Genomic DNA, 19,426 nt, shown 5'->3' with positions numbered 1-19,426 from the left:
TAATCCGAACCTCCGAACTATAGTAGTGTGGGATATAAATACCACGAATACACCGAAAAACATGAGTTTGCAAGATTTATGTGAAGATATCTCGAAGAGTAAAGAAGATGTGTCTGATGTTAAGTCATTATTTCAAAGTTGACAGAATGGACATTCAGATGGCACAGAACATTTTATAAACAAATTTTAAGTTTTTAAAAATTTCAGGTCTGAATATGCCAAATCCCAGATGGAGAATATCTGAGGTCAAATTCGGATTCAGCGCCGCTTAACACAAGTCTAAACGTAGGCTCAGGGTTACGATTTTTTTCAAATTTTGTCGGCATATGTTATTTAGGATTAACTACTAATCTCCCGGAGGCCACAACAAAATTCATACTAAAAACTTTCTTACTCTTGAATTGAAGACTGTACCTGTTCTAGTTTCCCTAGTTATTTTAATTTTAATATTTTATTGTCACGCATATCAGTGCTAGTCCCACGATATTTTCCGTAAATGACTATACGGATGTCAAAAATTGTGTGCAAAATTTGAGGTCTCTAACAGTTATACGAATTTTAGTATTAAGTTCATATGAAAGGTTTCACGCCCAGTATTGCTCGGACAAATACTTATATTGATACTAATGTTATTCTTACGAAATTTGGTGACTCTTGTTTATATAGTTATCCAGACATACGAATTTTAGTATTTATGGGTGTGCCACGACCACTATTACTAATTCACCAACTGTTATTTTTAAAATATGTGTGATCAAAATAGCCCGTGCAAATTTGTGGATTATAGCTGTTAAGGTCGTCCATATATACGACATTAAATTCTTATTTTGTATGTAGGCGTGGCACCTCGCCCACTTGAAATTTAAAAACTTAAATTTGCGCGTAGTTTCCTCAGGAACTACAGATATGTATGCAGATGGTATTCTGCACTTCGATCCGAAGATCCGTCACTAAAATAACAACTTACAAAAACGTAGTTACGATCGTATTACGATTTGAAATAAAATGGAATTCTTTTTCTTACGATTCCGTTTTTTGTTGGAATACCAATTTTCGATCCTAGCGTATCTGAATGGGGAAACGTAATCGAAATGCACAATAGGGATGAATATTATTCGTTAAATTACTTTGACATTTAAGTTTATAACTTTAACTTGATCACCAAATATACCGAGCGAAAAAATCTAAACGCATGAGCTGAATCCGAATCTATATCACATTAGGTTTTCGAATTATAGTGTCCTTAACTTTGAAAAAAAATCCGTTTTTGGTTATATTTGCGACGTTAAAACACCAATGTTTTATAAAATTCTCTAGAGTTCATTTGGAGCCTCCACTTTAACACTCTTAAATCTCGTTACAGTATCATTAAAAACATAACATCCTCCTAACAAATTCTGAAGGGTTATCACGTTTGTTAACATTTAGACATCGGATGTGCATAAAGTTTAGATTGCGACAACGAATTGTCTCAATGTTGACAAAGTTGCGTGGTATACATCACATGTTGTTGTTGTATATATGTATATACTTGACAACGGATGTTATTGAAAAATTTGGTGTCAATTTGGTACCAGGAGAGTATATTTTTTTTCCTCTGTGAAGCTGTTAAAGTCCCCCATATATGCGACTTTAAATTCACTTGAAATTTGAAAACTTAAAGTTGCGATTATTTCCCTCTGGAACTGTTGGAGATACCGAAGATTTTGCTTTAAACAAAAAGTTGTAGTCAATTATATAAATTTAATTCGTTCACCATATATACCGAGCGAAAAAATTCTAAACGTTTGAGCTAAATCCGAATCTTTGTATATTACATTAGGTTTTGGTGTTGTAGTGTCCAAAATTTTGGAAAATCTCCATTTTTAGTTATATTTGCGACGTTCTAGCACTATTCAGCAAAAGCAGTAAAATCTTTAAATGTTTTATCAAATTCTCTAGAGTTCCTCTGGAACCTTCATATAAAGCCCTTTTTCTTTAATCACTTTAACATTCTTAAATTTTATAAGAATATCGTTAAGAATTGTATAAAAATTTCATAACACCATTCTCCTAACAAATTCTATACGTATTGGCACATTATAGGACCTACCCCCTTACCCAACTCCTTTCTATAGGTTATCATATAGCCGCCTATAACTGACTACAATTTCTTACTAAATTTTTTTCTTCTTTTAACTGTCAATTAATATTTGTCCGTTATTTTAATGTGTAGCAAAAATCTAAAAAGCATATCAGCAATACATGAAAACACCAGTCAATGGGAGACTAGATTTCAATATCATTTTTATTTAGATATTTCTATTGGCGCTAAGATGATCAACTGACGTAAATAACTGTCATTATTTTATTTTTGTCTCAGTGATTTGAGTTAAGGTTCTATTTGATAATAAACACGAATTGTATGCAAATTATATTCGTTTTTGTTTGATAAAAAAAAGAAAACTTAATTTAGCAGCAACTAAGGAAATAACTTATGCGGATTAACATCTGCCATAAAAATAAAGGTATGTAGACATTTTTAAATATTTGATAAAATAAAAACATAATGACTCTGATTCAGCATAATCATAATTTCAATAACTAACAGTGGAATTATCATTAATAATAGTAAAATTATTACAATTTTGTAAAAACGAGCAGCGCTTGAAAATAAATGTTTATCTGAATTTAAAAAAAACAACTACATTAAATAAAATTTGCAGAAAGTATAGAATACAATGTATTACATAACGAGTTTCAAATACATAATTTAAAAACGTATTTCAAAACCCCACAATAATTCTTAATAATTGAGTTATTTTAGTTACCCGTGACGTATAAGTAATATGCATAACTTCCAACAAGTATACGTTTTATAAAAGTAGAATTATTTTTATGTAAAAAAAAAGAATTAACACATTTAACTTACTGATAGGTATTTGTCGATAAAGAGTGTTTGTTTTTAGTGGGATTTTGTAAATAATAATGACAAAATGCCGGCTAAGCTAAATATCTGTATGAATGGATGGATGGTTGGATGCATATCAGTATGTATGCAAGTATCTATGAATGTTTGTATGTTTATATGTATGCAAATGTAAACTAAAGTACTTAAATATGTATGAAAAAAATAAGCATGCGTGCGTGTATTTGTATGCGTGAGTGGGTGTTCCAATTTCCCAAAGTGTTTTATAGTTTAGTTTTAGTAAATTTTTTAGGTACGACAAACGATAATATCGCATGAATCATTTTTTTAAATACATACGTATATACAAGTCATACATGCATACACATGTGAATATAAAAATAGATGCATAATTTTTATTTATTTGTTATACTTTTTTATACTTTGTCTATCTATCTATCTATCTATCTATCTATCTATCTATCTATCTATCTATCTATCTATCTATCTATCTATCTATCTATCTATCTATCTATCTATCTATCTATCTATCTATCTATCTATCTATCTATCTATCTATCTATCTATCTATCTATCTATCTATCTATCTATCTATCTATCTATCTATCTATCTATCTATCTATCTATCTATCTATCTATCTATCTATCTATCTATCTATCTATCTATCTATCTATCTATCTATCTATCTATCTATCTATCTATCTATCTATCTATCTATCTATCTATCTATCTATCTATCTATCTATCTATCTATCTATCTATCTATCTATCTATCTATCTATCTATCTATCTATCTATCTATCTATCTATCTATCTATCTATCTATCTATCTATCTATATATCTATCTATTAGGGTGATCGACTCGATTTTTCAACCAGTTTTAAAACCTGTTATTTCTGCTTTACCAGTGTCGGTTTTTTCTAAATGTTGATTTTTCGAATGCCGAATAACCCGGTTTTTTCACTTTTTAAAAACCGGTTTCGAATACTTTAATTAGCTTCGTATTCAAAGATTATTTAAATTAAATTTTGAAGTAAATAATAATACAGCCCGTCTAAATTTTAAAAATATTCGAGTCGAGGGTAGGGTATATTTTTCTAAAGCACCTTTTTAAATTTTCCTAATTATGTAATTAAAAAATTTTATTTGTAAAATTGATAACTGTTTGATAAAATTTTATCAATCTTAAGATTATCTGCCGGTTTCTTTAAATGCGAAAGAACATTTTCTTTCTTACAAATATATTGAAAACAACAAATAAATTTAAAATTTTGTTTTTGTTTTCAATATGTTTATAAGAAAGAAAATGTTGTTTCGATATTGTGAAACAGGCAGTATATTCCAATTACAATAATTAATTTACGGCTGAAATATTATGAAAGTGTTGAATGCCTATGAATATTTTTATTTATTTGAATTTGAAAAATATCAACCGTTTTTTTTTTTTTTTTGAAATGTCAACTATTCGAACTATTCGAAAACCAGTTTTTGGAAAATGTCGAATAATCGATCACCCTACTATCTATCCGTCTATTATGTGTCTAAGACATACCTATTTTTCGGTTCACATGTGTACATTTAGAGGGTACAGAGAAACAGATAAAACTCATACATATTTAATAGTACACATGTACGTACATCTTTTTTTCGTACATAATCCTATGATTGTGACTTTTACTCACCCGTTACATATAAACATTCATACATTCATTGTATGTATACTTATGTATTAATGTAAATATGTAAAAATAATATATTTGTAAAAATGTATGTACATTGCGTGTCATTTAAAATTTGCATGTTTAATTGAAATATTTTTGTTATTTCTCTTGTTTTTTTATTTTTTCATCTTGTTAATTTTTCATGTAAAATACAATACTTGTACTTGTGCAGCAGGAGTACAAACATACATTTAAGCATTAATTCCTACATTACCTAAAGAATTTTGTAAAATATTTGCATTTATTTGTTTGTAATTTTCATTTAAGATACGTTGCAGCATCACCCCATAGTACACACGTATAAAAAAATGCATTTCTTTTTTGTTGTTTTTCTTTCTGTTCATGCTGATCTTTATTTTTTCCCCCGAACATTTTCAAATTTTAAATTTTTTCGCGCAATCTTCATTAACATCATAATGATTGTCATCATTATTTAGATGATGAATATACTTTTAACACATAAATCTGTATATGAATTTGCACATACTTGCAACAACTGTAACAACAACATCAACAATAAACCACAAAAACTATATTCACAACAATATTTGGTTCGTGGTCGTGATCGTGACCCGCATTAAAAGACGCGTGCACGCAATTTTATAGCTTGTGGTGTTTTATGCATCTCCACAACAACAACTACTACTGTTCCTTGCAAATGAATGTTTTTTTGTTTTTGTTTTTTTGTTGCACTTTTTTTTGCATTTTTATGTAGCAAGTATGAGTGTGTGTTATAAGATCAGTTATGGGAAAATTTTAAATACCCTATTTTAATTACAAACTAATCTAAAAACCAACATTGATAAATGTTTTGGGACATTATCTCCACACTAGAAGGACTATACTATAGACTAGACTATAGACTAGACTATCGACTACACTATAGACTAGACTAGACTATAGACTAGACTATAGACTAGACTATAGACTAGACTATAGACTAGACTATAGACTAGACTATAGACTAGACTATAGACTAGACTATAGACTAGACTATAGACTAGACTATAGACTAGACTATAGACTAGACTATAGACTAGACTATAGACTAGACTATAGACTAGACTATAGACTAGACTATAGACTAGACTATAGACTAGACTATAGACTAGACTATAGACTAGACTATAGACTAGACTATAGACTAGACTATAGACTAGACTATAGACTAGACTATAGACTAGACTATAGACTAGACTATAGACTAGACTATAGACTAGACTATAGACTAGACTATAGACTAGACTATAGACTAGACTATAGACTAGACTATAGACTAGACTATAGACTAGACTATAGACTAGACTATAGACTAGACTATAGACTAGACTATAGACTAGACTATAGAATAGTCTAGACTATAGACTAGACTACAGACTTGACTATAGACTTGACTATAGACTAGACTATAAACTAGACTATATACTAGGCTATAGACTAGACTATAGACTAGACTATAGACTAGACTATAGACTATACTATAGACTAGACTATAGACTAGACTATAGACTAAACTACAGACTAGACTATAGACTAGACTAGACTAGACTACAGACTAGACTATAGACTGGACTATAGACTATAGACTAGACTATAGACTATACTATAGACTATACTATAGACTACACTATAGACTAGACTATAGCTAGACTATAGAAGAAACTATAGACTAGACTACAGACAAGACTATCATCCCAAATAATTCAAAATTATAGGGTAACTTTAAAACCCATATAGAAATCAAAAAGGAAAGTAAAACATATTTTTTATTTAGCACGAGTAGTACAAGCGTATAATCGTCATTTATTTCATCACCAACAGCCACAGCAGCATCGTCATCAGCATCGCCAGCAATAAAAGCAACAACAACATCATCATTATTATAATCATGGTCATCATCATTCCCATTGACTGCGTTAAAAACGAGGCATCAAGATCTCACATTTTTTTGCAGTTTTTTTCGCATTCGTTGTTGTTGTTGCTTTTGGTTTTGTGCTGAAGTGTTAATCGATTCGCATGCATTTGTGTAAAAAGACAGATTAATATGTAACAGCAAAAAGAAGAGAAGCAGCAACAATAACAAGAATGACTACAGCAACAATGGGCAATAGCAATAAAAACAAAAATAAAAAACACCAACAATATTTAAACAATAGCAGTAGCAGCACATGGTACATACAATGCCAACATACAATCGCACACATACACATTCATTCGACCAACATGTGTGTTCACTAGCTCAACACATTACCAACACTCTGTGCACAGTGCAACATATCGCTGCACTGTATTCGTTGCATTGAATTGAGCAGACACATTCATTACAATTTGTATGGCACATCATACACACACATGTGGTTAGAAAAATAGGTGTTTGTATTACTTTTATTCGAAATTATTTAATAGAAATTATGAAAATGAACAAACTCAAAGGACACCGGACCACTTACCGCTCAAGTTATCAAGCTATGTATTTATTCTCTTGCTATAGTAGTGACGTTATCAATGTAAATTCTGATGATTCCACTTATAACTTCACCACTATAGCGTATGTTGTTTAGTCCGAAGCACGAAGTCCATTAATCTGACAAGACCATATACATAGTTATTCCTGAACACAGCACAGTGGTGCAGACATAAAAGAGAGGGAAATAATTATATAACTTCTAAACAGTTTGTCGAGTTTAAGTATTGAATTTGGACCTCATGGGCCCACCAGGGGTGTAGTCAAGGGTCCGTAAATTAGGACACCAAGGGTATTTTAAATTTTTCTTCGACTTGACTATAGACTAGACTAGACTATAGACTAGACTATAGACTAGACTATAGACTAGACTATAGACTAGACTGTAGACTAGACTATAGACTAGACTATAGGCTAGACTATAGACTAGACTATAGACTAGACTATAGACTAGACTATAGACTAGACTATAGACTAGACTATAGACTAAACTATAGACTAAACTATAGACTAGACAATAGACTAGACTATAGACTAGACTATAGACTAGACTATAGACTAGACTATAGACTAGACTATAGACTAGACTATAGACTAGACTATAGACTAGACTATAGACTATAGACTAGACTATAGACTAGACTATAGACTAGACTATAGACTAGACTATAGACTAGACTATAGACTAGACTATAGACTAGACTATAGACTAGACTATAGACTAGACTATAGACTAGACTATAGACTAGACTATAGACTAGACTAGACTAGACTATAGACTAGACTATAGACTAGACTATAGACTAGACTATAGACTAGACTATAGACTAGACTATAGACTAGACTATAGACTAGACTAGACTAGACTAGACTAGACTATAGACTAGACTATAGACTAGACTATAGACTAGACTATAGACTAGACTATAGACTAGACTATAGACTAGACTATAGACTAGACTATAGACTAGACTATAGACTAGACTATAGACTAGACTATAGACTAGACTATAGACTAGACTATAGACTAGACTATAGACTAGACTATAGACTAGACTATAGACTAGACTATAGACTAGACTATAGACTAGACTATAGACTAGACTATAGACTAGACTATAGACTAGACTATAGACTAGACTATAGACTAGACTATAGACTAGACTATAGACTAGACTATAGACTAGACTATAGACTAGACTATAGACTAGACTATAGACTAGACTATAGACTAGACTATAGACTAGACTAGACTAGACTAGACTAGACTATAGACTAGACTATAGACTAGACTATAGACTAGACTATAGACTAGACTAGACTATAGACTAGACTATAGACTAGACTATAGACTAGACTATAGACTAGACTATAGACTAGACTATAGACTAGACTATAGACTAGACTATAGAATATGTATTTGATTTCGGAAAATCCATTTAAATTAAATATTAAGACGCACAATGAAAAATGAAGATTTAATAAAGATTTTGCGGGAAATTTGAGCGTTATTATGTTAGGTTAAGTTGAAACGATGATCGGATCTTCAGTAGAGGTATTATCGTCCGATGTTAAGAAACTTAATTTAATAGAAGTTATTTCCTAAGAATTTCTCAATCTGCGATTTTTTATATCCGGAATAAATAATATCGCGAGTTTCACTATGATCTTTTTGGTTCTGTCCACCAAATCTCATAGGGCCACTTAGATTCTCTTGCATATTTTTTTATTCAGCTCTCGTTATGTTGAAAGATTTTGCAATCGCCAGTTCAACTTCCTCTAGTTTCCTTCCCTTTTAAGCCAGTACATTCGCTTTTTCGTTGTTGATTATTCCCGTGTGGTTTGGTAACCATATGATGCAAATAGTGCTCTCGAACAGACGGTAACTATGGTATACCCTGTTGGCGCCATATTTATTCTATTCCAGTTTACACGTGTTCCATTATCGCTGGGACTTCTGACTGAGAACTAATGTTGTGATAAGGTAGAAGGTTAATGTTGTTGTTTATAAAGTTAGATTATTCCCTACTCTTGTTCTTCGCTCTGCTTATCCAAATCAGCTCGGTCTAAACCCAGTAGCTGATCCGCATATTCCAGCTGAGTTGAATTTGACATCCCAGTTACATAGTGTTGTGTTCCTTAACCGAAAACATCTTCGTATCGTCATACAGATGTTCGTCTGACGTCATTTGAATACAGCCAGTTACGGTTCTAAGCGCTAAGTGTTAACAGCTTTTGAGCTTCTTCCACTGTGTGTCGCTAAATCGCGGAGTCCGTACTCCCGAAGTATTTGCGTCGACGTACTATATGCGATCGGACACGTCCGATGTTTGTGTAGACAAATAAACTTGAACCGGTCCATATTTTAGAGGGTCCATGGCTTTAGAGGATCGTCAATTAATTTGATTTTATGTCAAAATAAAAAGCTAATCTATGTGTTAATATGACTATGAAACACACTGTAACTACATTCATATTTGTTCCTATATTAATGCGAAATTATGTATAGTATTTGAAAATGCTATGGTAGTACCCGGCTTTTATACTCTAGATTTTTTTGTTTTTATTATTTATTTTCATTTCGTTTTTGTTGTTGTATATATTATTTATTTACAATAATAATGCCTCCTCTTTGTAGAAATTGTCTTTGTAACCGAACAGAGGCGGGATGTGTTAAAAGTCATGTTTTATTATTTTTTCAAGGAAAACATGGGATTGTAATAAAATTTCATACACAGATGGTACATAAATATGCATAAGAATTCATTTTATTTATTACTTAAGTAAATATGTATAACAATTCGATTTCGTATACTTTAAATTTATTGTGTTATACGATTTCAAAGAAACCCCTTACGAAATACAATGTATGTATTGGAAATATATTGGAAATATGTATGTTCTTATCGAATCGTATTACGCAATTAGCCGTTTCGAATAGAATTAATAATCTTTGCAAAATGAAATGAATTATAAAATTAATTAATTAATGGTAAAGAAAAGAGTTCTCTAGGATAACATTTTATAGGAATACTTAACAGTTTCAGCCCACCTATTGAAAGTTCAGATTTTTTAGTTCAGTTCTAGTTCAGTTCTAGTTCAGTTCTAGTTCAGTTCTAGTTCTAGTTCAGTTCTAGTTCAGTTCTAGTTCAGTTCTAGTTCAGTTCTAGTTCAGTTCTAGTTCAGTTCAGTTCAGTTCTAGTTCAGTTCTAGTTAGTTCTAGTTCAGTTCTAGTTCAGTTCTAGTTCAGTTCAGTTCTAGTTCAGTTCTAGTTCAGTTCTAGTTCAGTTCTAGTTCAGTTCTACTTCAGTTCTAGTTCAGTTCTAGTTCAGTTGTAGTTCAGTTCTAGTTCAGTTCTAGTTCCGTTCTAGTTCAGTTCTAGTTCCGTTCTAGTTCAGTTCTAGTTCCGTTCTAGTTCCGTTCTAGTTCCGTTCAAGTTCAGTTCTAGTTCAGTTCTAGTTCAGTTCTAGTTCAGTTCTAGTTCAGTTCTAGTTCAGTTCTAGTTCAGTTCTAGTTCAGTTCTAGTTCAGTTCTAGTTCAGTTCTAGTTCAGTTCTAGTTCAGTTCTAGTTCAGTTCTAGTTCAGTTCTAGTTCAGTTCTAGTTCAGTTCTAGTTCAGTTCTAGTTCAGTTCTAGTTCAGTTCTAGTTCAGTTCTAGTTCAGTTCTAGTTCAGTTCTAGTTCAGTTCTAGTTCAGTTCTAGTTCAGTTCTAGTTCAGTTCTAGTTCAGTTCTAGTTCAGTTCTAGTTCAGTTCTAGTTCAGTTCTAGTTCAGTTCTAGTTCAGTTCTAGTTCAGTTCTAGTTCAGTTCTAGTTCAGTTCTAGTTCAGTTCTAGTTCAGTTCTAGTTCAGTTCTAGTTCAGTTCTAGTTCAGTTCTAGTTCAGTTCTAGTTCTAGTTCAGTTCTAGTTCAGTTCTAGTTCAGTTCTAGTTCAGTTCTAGTTCAGTTCTAGTTCAGTTCTAGTTCAGTTCAGTTCTAGTTCAGTTCTAGTTCAGTTCTAGTTCAGTTTCTAGTTCAGTTCTAGTTCAGTTCTAGTTCAGTTCTAGTTCAGTTCTAGTTCAGTTCTAGTTCAGTTCTAGTTCAGTTCTAGTTCAGTTCTAGTTCAGTTCTAGTTCAGTTCTAGTTCAGTTCTAGTTCAGTTCTAGTTCAGTTCTAGTTCAGTTCTAGTTCAGTTCTAGTTCAGTTCTAGTTCCGTTCTAGTTCAGTTCTAGTTCCGTTCTAGTTCAGTTCTAGTTCCGTTCAGTTCTAGTTCCGTTCTAGTTCCGTTTTCAAGTTCAGTTCTAGTTCAGTCTCTAGTCAGTTCTAGTTCAGTTCTAGTTCAGTTCTAGTTCAGTTCTAGTTCAGTTCTAGTTCAGTTCTAGTTCTAGTTCTAGTTCAGTTCTAGTTCAGTTCTAGTTCAGTTCTAGTTCAGTTATAGTCAGTTCTAGTTCTAGTTCAGTTCTAGTTCAGTTCTAGTTCAGTTCTAGTTCAGTTTAGTTCAGTTCTAGTTCAGTTCTAGTTCCGTTCTAGTTCAGTTCTAGTTCAGTTCTAGTTCAGTTCTAGTTCAGTTCTAGTTCAGTTCTAGTTCAGTTCTAGTTCAGTTCTAGTTCAGTTCTAGTTCAGTTCTAGTCAGTTCTAGTTCAGTTCTAGTCAGGTTCTAGTTCAGTTCTAGTTCAGTTCTAGTTCAGTTCTAGTTCAGTTCTAGTTCAGTTCTAGTTCAGTTCTAGTTCAGTTCTAGTTCAGTTCTAGTTCAGTCTAGTTCAGTTTCTAGTTCAGTTCTAGTTCAGTTCTAGTCAGTTCTAGTTCAGTAGTTCAGTTCTAGTTCAGTTCTAGTCATAGCTGTAAAATTTCGATTACGATTAATAATCAATTAAATTATTTTTAAAAAATAATCGTAATGATTATTTAATTCTCTGGTATAAAATTTCTGATTATTAATTGATTACGATTAAAATTAATCTAAAAATAATCAGGATTAATTAAAATTAATGAAAATAATCAAAAATAATCAGAATTAATTTTTGGGAGGAAATTATACTAAATATATGGAAAATAATCAAAATTAATCCTTGAAAATAATCAACTAATTTTTTGATTAATTTTGATTTTTTGATTATTTTTTTATTGATTATTTTCATTAATTCCAATTAATCCCTGATTATTTTTGGATTATTTTTAATCGTAATCAATAATTAATTAAAAAAATTGAAAATAATCGTTAATTAATCATTAATTTTACCTTTTTAATAAAAATAATCTAATTAATAATGATTACGATTATTAATCATTATTTTACAGCTATGGTTCTAGTTCAGTTCTAGTTCGGTTCTAGTTCAGTACTAGTTCAATTCAAGTTCAGTTCGGAAATCGTTTACACGTTAAAAAATTTATATATACATATGTATGTAGGTAACTGTAAAGTGTAATAAGAATATTCATATATATGATAATTTGCGTGTCACATAACTTAAAACCATACTTGTTACATAGGATCTTATTGACGGTTCTAATCGTTGGCGGAAATTTAGGTCAACTGATAATTTCTTTGCGAAATGTGAGAAATTTTTAAAACAATTTTAGTAGGTTACCTTAAATTATTCGTTTAGAAAATTAATTTCCCATAAATTTTTAAGTTATGCACTCGTAAGTGCATCATCACCACTACTCATTTCTAAAGAAATGGGTGAGTAAAGAGTGAGAGAGAAAAAAAAGCGTGTCACCAAATGTTTGGCCTTTGATATCATTCATCCTAATTAATGAATCCACAAACACATACAAAGCAAATGCATTTGCAAATAAAAATCTATTTGGACCACATATCAATTATTTTATCTAGGCTAAAAAGACGAAAAAAACGAAAGAAAAGAAAAAACTCTAAACGAAACCAAACGGAATCATCTTGTTTGCCCATTATTCTTTAGGCAAATTGATCGAGTTCCAAAGAAAGTAATACAAACCATAGAGGAGCTGAGTTAAGCTGTGGTGCGCGCACACACATTGTTCAAGACAACGCAATACAAGGAAATCAAACAGATCAAAGTGAAACAATATTAAATGCCTACAATATAGCGGTTCATTGGTTGGTTGGTTGGTCGGTTGGTGGTACACACTCTTGTGGTGTGGAAAAAGATTGCTGCACGGCTCTGAGGCGCGCCAGTAAACAGATACAAAGTGTGTTTGTTGCAAACACACACACGCGCTTATTCATATATTCGTTCAGCAACAAAACGAGGAATTTTATAAAAACAACAAATTAAGAAAACATTTCAATTAAAAAAAGTGGAAAAAACAGCAAGAATCTTAAAGTCATATTACATTATCACGTAAAAGAGACGAACAACGCAAACACCACAGTAAATGTGAATGGATGGATTGTTGGCGGAATGGCTGGAAGCTGGGAAAGAACTACTGTAAAAGGGGCATATGTAGTTTAAACTAATGTGCCTTCCCTCTAAAGTGTCGGATAGCTGACTGCCACTCGACTGCTGCTCAAAGCGTAGGAGATGAAACGATATAGAAAAAAATGCTAAAATTTACAACTGCACATGAATGCAACATTATACATTATAATACAATGTAAAAAGATAGCGTCTGTCAGTCTGTTGGTCAGTTCTTTTTTTTTATTTTCGTGTTCTGCTTTATACTTGGTATTTTATTTAGTTATAAATTATAAAATGAATTTATTTTGTTTATTACGTTGAGATATGTATGTATATTGAAGGTTTGTTTTAACTTTCATTTGTTATATGTTAACCTTGTATGAAATCATGTTAGATCACATTTTTGCCGTTTAATCTTTAGAAATTTATATTTTGGTATAATGTGCTATTTTGTGCAATTAGCAAAATGTTTACTGAAGTTGTGTCGGTTTTTGGAAAAATTAAAATTCAAAAATTTGTTTAAAATATTCTAAAGGTCGTTCTAGTCGGAGTTAGAGGAGGTTAAAGTTGGACATTTTGGTCATACAGGTTTTGTTCCAAAAGAGAGTAACTTTTCAGCTATTGGTCCCAGCAAAAATTGTCCAAAGGAGTTTAGAGAGCTATTTCTTCACTGTTTCCAAAAAAATAAATAGTTTCTTTTAATTAACTAACTAACTAACTAACTAACTAACTAACTAACTAACTAACTAACTAACTAACTAACTAACTAACTAACTAACTAACTAACTAACTAACTAACTACTAACTAACTAACTAACTAACTAACTAACTAACTAACTAACTAACTAACTAACTAACTAACTAACTAACTAACTAACTAACTAACTAACTAACTAACTAACTAACTAACTACTAACTAACTAACTAACTAACTAACTAACTAACTAACTAACTAACTAACTAACTAACTAACTACTAACTAACTAACTAACTAACTAACTAACTAACTACTAACTAACTAACTAACTAACTAACTAACTAACTAACTACTACTAACTAACTAACTAACTAACTAACTAACTAACTAACTACTAACTAACTAACTAACTAACTAACTAACTAACTAACTAACTAACTAACTAACTAACTAACTAACTAACTAACTAACTAACTAACTAACTAACTAACTAACTAACTAACTAACTAACTAACTAACTAACTAACTAACTACTAACTAACTAACTAACTACTAACTAACTACTACTAACTAACTAACTAACTAACTAACTAACTAGCTAACTATCTATCTATCCTATCTATCTATCTATCTATCTATCTATCTATCTATCTATCTATCTATCTATCTATCTATCTATCTATCTATCTATCTATCTATCTATCTATCTATCTATCTATCTATCTATCTATCTATCTATCTATCTATCTATCTATCTATCTATCTATCTATCTATCTATCTATCTATCTATCTATCTATCTATCTATCTATCTACCTATCTACCTATCTATCTATCTATCTATCTATCTATCTATCTATCTATCTATCTATCTATCTATCTATCTATCTATCTATCTATCTATCTATCTATCTATCTATCTATCTATCTATCTATCTATCTATCTATCTATCTATCTATCTATCTATCTATCTATCTATCTATCTATCTATCTATCTATCTATCTATCTTTCTATCTATCTATCTATCTATCTATCTATCTATCTATCTATCTATCTATCTATCTATCTATCTACTTAACTACATTCTAAGACCATTATAGCGTAAAAAAAATTTAAATTGGTTCTTTCAAGCTTAACGGATCCGTACTTGAATGAAGAACTTTTTACTTGATTTTTGTTCTTTGTATTATAGGTTTATCGATCCAAAAATATGAACTATGTATTTCACAGATCTATTAATGTAAAATCATAAGTAAGAAAACATCAACGCCTTATAGGTAGTCCATTGTTTAAAAAGACATCACCAATATTTGCCATCATCACAAAAATATCGCGTTTTACTTAAAACCCTTGTTTAATATTATTCTATTGACTTCTTTATCGCATGTTTTGTGTGATGTTTGGTTAGTTGGTTGGTTGTTTGGTGTGATGATCATATGTTATTTTTTACTATTTTGTTGTGAATTATGCTGCAGAGCAATTAAACGCTTTTAAAAAATGTTTAAATTAAAAAACCGAAAACGTAAGAAAAAAAGTTCGTTAACTGAATAACAACACAACAAGAACTCAACCTCACAAAGAAAAAAATATTCTGCATTTTGCTTAAATGTTTCTTTTTTCCCATTTTTCACTGTTCATTCCTAAGAGCCAATACATATATGTATGTATGTAAGTGTATGAAGTATGCACATTAAGAGGGTTCATATTCAAGAGAATGAAAGCATAAAGATTTGTTGGCTTTTATCGACAAAACTGCTGGTATAATTAAAAAAAAATGTACCCTGCTAATAAACATGCGTGTGTTAAAAATTTCAATAAACAGATGCGTAGTTTTAAAATTACTTTAAAGGGATGTGATTTCAATGAAGCCTTTCAATAACTGATGATTTATAAAGATTGTGGTTTTATGCCTGATTTAATTTTTGCCACTATTTTTATAGTTAATAGAAAGGGTTTTGTTTTTTAATTAGTTCCAGACGGGAAATGTTTCATTTTGTTTATAGCAGCGACCACTAATGATTTTCTACAATTATTACCTAATTGTATAAAGAGAACTAATGATTGGTGATAGATAGAAATAGCTTATGTTGAAGGTGTTCTTTTCAATGAGCGAGAGTTGGTTTGTTTAGTTCGGAAGATAAACAAGGCCCAAGTCGGCCAAAACGTTGGCAGATCAAGATTTGAAAGCATTAATATATTAAGATTGCTGTCAAACTTTACAACAAGTTGATAATATCATTGTAAGCAAACTTTGGCTAGTTGCAGTATTCGTCCAAAAGCAAGGAAATTGATTTCCATATGAATTGAAACCGAGAGACCTTGAACAACGATTTTGCAGGTCTAAAATGCTGCTTAAACGCCATAAAAGAACATTCATTTTGCACCGAATTATTACTTGGGATGACAAATCCGAAATGTGAAGCCCGGCCAACCAGGTGAATAGAAATCAAATCTTAATCTTCATGGCACTAAGGTAATGATCTGTATTTGGTGGAACCAATAGGGAGCTATCTATTATAAGCTTTATAAATCTGTATAGATGATCACAGGGAACCTCTTGCTTCGTTTGAAGCGAACATTTTTCAATAGTTTTTGTTAAAAACTATTAAGAAAGAAGTGGTTAAGAAGTTTTGACTAACCCGTCTTATATCCAAATCTTATCCCGTCCGATAACTATTTGTTTCGATCGATACAGAACGCTCTCTGGGCTACGCTTCACTTCGGAACTGCATATTCGTATTGAGCTCAAAAGATGAGAAGTTCTAAAGTATATACTATATATATTCTGGATCCTAGTAGATAGGGGAGTCGATTAAGTCTGTCTTTTTGTTTAAATCGATGTTCTGAAGACCCCAAATATATAAACAAGAAATGTTCTAGCGAACAGTTTAAAAGATGAAAATTCGCTCTGATTCCGCATCTGCGCACAGAATTTACATATCACATTACATTTCCAAGATATCATGTCATAAAATTAAAAAAACGCCCAGTTTTTTTGTCATTTTTGAAACGTTACAACAGCGTTTAAAAATTTGATTATGTCATCTCAAAACTTATATTTTTATGTCAACAGATTGGACTTTCAGTTAACATAACAGATTTCATAAATAAAGGTATCAACGCTGTGTCAAATATGGCCAAAAACGATATTTTCAAACCGGATTTCAAATTAGATCAGCACAAATCTAAAGCAATAATCGAATTTATGTTCATTAATTTAAAAAATTCCCAACTTTATTATAAATATAAATCTGTAGACCAGTGTTATTGATGAAAGGAGCCTAATATTATTCAGTTCTACTACTCTCTACATTATTTATCAGATATTAAAATTTCATTAAAAATAACTCACAAAATATTAAAGAACACACTTTTAACTTGATACCAACTAACAGTTTAGGAATCTCTCTTAACTGCTAATTGGAAACTGAAAGCAAAAAATTGGCATTGAAAAGGTCAAAGACATTTTGTTCAAAAATTAAGGCAAAAAAAAAAACTCAAAGAATACATGAAATTTAAGAAGAAGTGATAAACACTAACAACATAAATTAAACAAAAAAAAAAAAAAACAAAGAACCGAACAACATGAATATCATAAATCGAACATGATAGACCCTTAGCAATTAAAATGCATTAAAAATCTGTTTAGGCAGCACTACTACCACCACAAAACACTAACGATGAACAACACCACCGACATCAGCACCATTAGAACAACAACACCAACAAAATAAAGAAATAAATGAAACGAAAAGATACAAATCAATACTTGTTGCAGACAGTTAAATGCGTAAAAAGAAAAATGCCTTCTAAACGAAACATGCCTTTCATACTAACTGCCAGCTACAGTTCCAGCTTCAGCTCTAGCAGTCACTACGTCACTCTGTCAGTCAGTTATCTAGAATATACATACATTTTTGTGTGTGAAATGTGAATTAAATATGCGTCCGTCCGTCCAGTCCAATCCATTCGTTCAATCTTTTATTCGTTCTTTCAAGTTCCTCATCAGAGAGTTTGGGAAATTTCATCACATCAAACTTTAATATACTTAATAGCCATGATGTTTGCATTCCATTTGTAATCAGTTTTTTCTCGTTTTACATTTTTTTCTTCGTCTTCATTTTTAGCTGTCCGTTTTAAATCAGCTATTAATCCTTGAAGAAGGTTTCTTCATTTTTTTCCACAACTTTTTGCTTATTTTCCCAGCATTTTTTAATGTCTAAACATTATTGAGAGGTTCTACAACCGGTTAGAGTTATTTTAATTTTTTTCCTATACATATATAATTTATATACATACGTACATTCATACATACTCATGTGTATGTATGTAAAGAGTAACTACTACCAATCATCTAAACAATATAAAAATTTGCCGCCAAAGACCATAAAAAGCTGCATGTTTCCGTCATTACCACCGCTGCGTACTGCGGCCAATATTAAATGACATGCAATAAAAATGCCAATAAACACATTTGATTTCTTTTTTTCGTTTCTGTATTAAAATCTTTATTCATCTTAGTTTTCACTCCATTACAATTGGCCGTTATTCGAATCAACATTCTTAAGGGATCCGGTTTGGGTAATTTACGATAACATATTTAAATTCCTTTAAATTGTGGTAAATTGTTGAAAGGAGCTACGTTTCATGAAGAATTAATGATCTATAGAAAAAAGTATAGTTTATACTATTATATTGATTAGACTATAATCTAAAGTCCAGACTATAGTATAAACTATAGTCTCTAGTCTAGACAACAGTCTAGTCTATAGTCTAGACAACAGCCTAGTCTATAGTCTAGACAACAGTCTAGTCTATAGTCTAGTCTATAGTCTAGTCTATAGTCTAGACTATAGTCTAGTCTAGAGTCTAGTCTATAGTCTAGTCTATAGTCTAGTCTATAGTCTAGTCTATAGTCTAGTCTATAGTCTAGTCTATAGTCTAGTCTATAGTCTAGTCTATAGTCTAGTCTATAGTCTAGTCTATAGTCTAGTCTATAGTCTAGTCTATAGTCTAGTCTATAGTCTAGTCTATAGTCTAGTCTATAGTCTAGTCTATAGTCTAGTCTATAGTATAGTCTATAGTCTAGTCTATAGTCTAGTCTATAGTCTAGTCTATAGTCTAGTCTATAGTCTAGTCTATAGTCTAGTCTATAGTCTAGTCTATAGTCTAGTCTATAGTCTAGTCTATAGTCTAGTCTATAGTCTAGTCTATAGTCTAGTCTATAGTCTAGTCTATAGTCTAGTCTATAGTCTAGTCTATAGTCTAGTCTATAGT

General features: G+C 31.2%; 1 protein-coding gene and 1 long non-coding RNA gene across 7 annotated transcripts in view; one reads left to right on the top strand and one right to left on the bottom strand.

The window, feature by feature from the left end:
• Positions 1-19,426, bottom strand: part of LOC119605889 — a 75,030-nt gene that overhangs the window by 32,637 nt on the left and 22,967 nt on the right. The gene's annotated exons all lie outside the window — the stretch shown is intronic.
• The window catches only part of LOC119605883 (anosmin-1), a 29,039-nt gene that overhangs the window by 1,784 nt on the left and 7,829 nt on the right, over positions 1-19,426 (top strand). For 2 of the 6 annotated variants that reach the window (XM_037959221.1, XM_037959216.1), the window contains exon 2: positions 2,296-2,507. The exons of 1 other annotated variant lie outside the window; for it this stretch is intronic. The gene's annotated coding sequence lies outside the window, so the exon portion shown is untranslated. Of the gene's footprint in view, positions 1-2,231; positions 2,508-19,426 lie in introns of those variants that run through there. 3 more of the 6 variants (XM_037959219.1, XM_037959218.1, XM_037959217.1) reach the window with 3 other exon arrangements.

Source organism: Lucilia sericata, unplaced genomic scaffold (genome assembly GCF_015586225.1).
Source record: "Lucilia sericata isolate MDLA Ls3-8-SP2 unplaced genomic scaffold, ASM1558622v1 Contig000529F_arrow, whole genome shotgun sequence".
NCBI lineage: Eukaryota > Metazoa > Arthropoda > Insecta > Diptera > Calliphoridae > Lucilia > Lucilia sericata.
The sequence above is the reverse complement of the archived record's forward strand: the minus strand, read 5'-3'. Positions and strand labels throughout refer to the sequence as shown.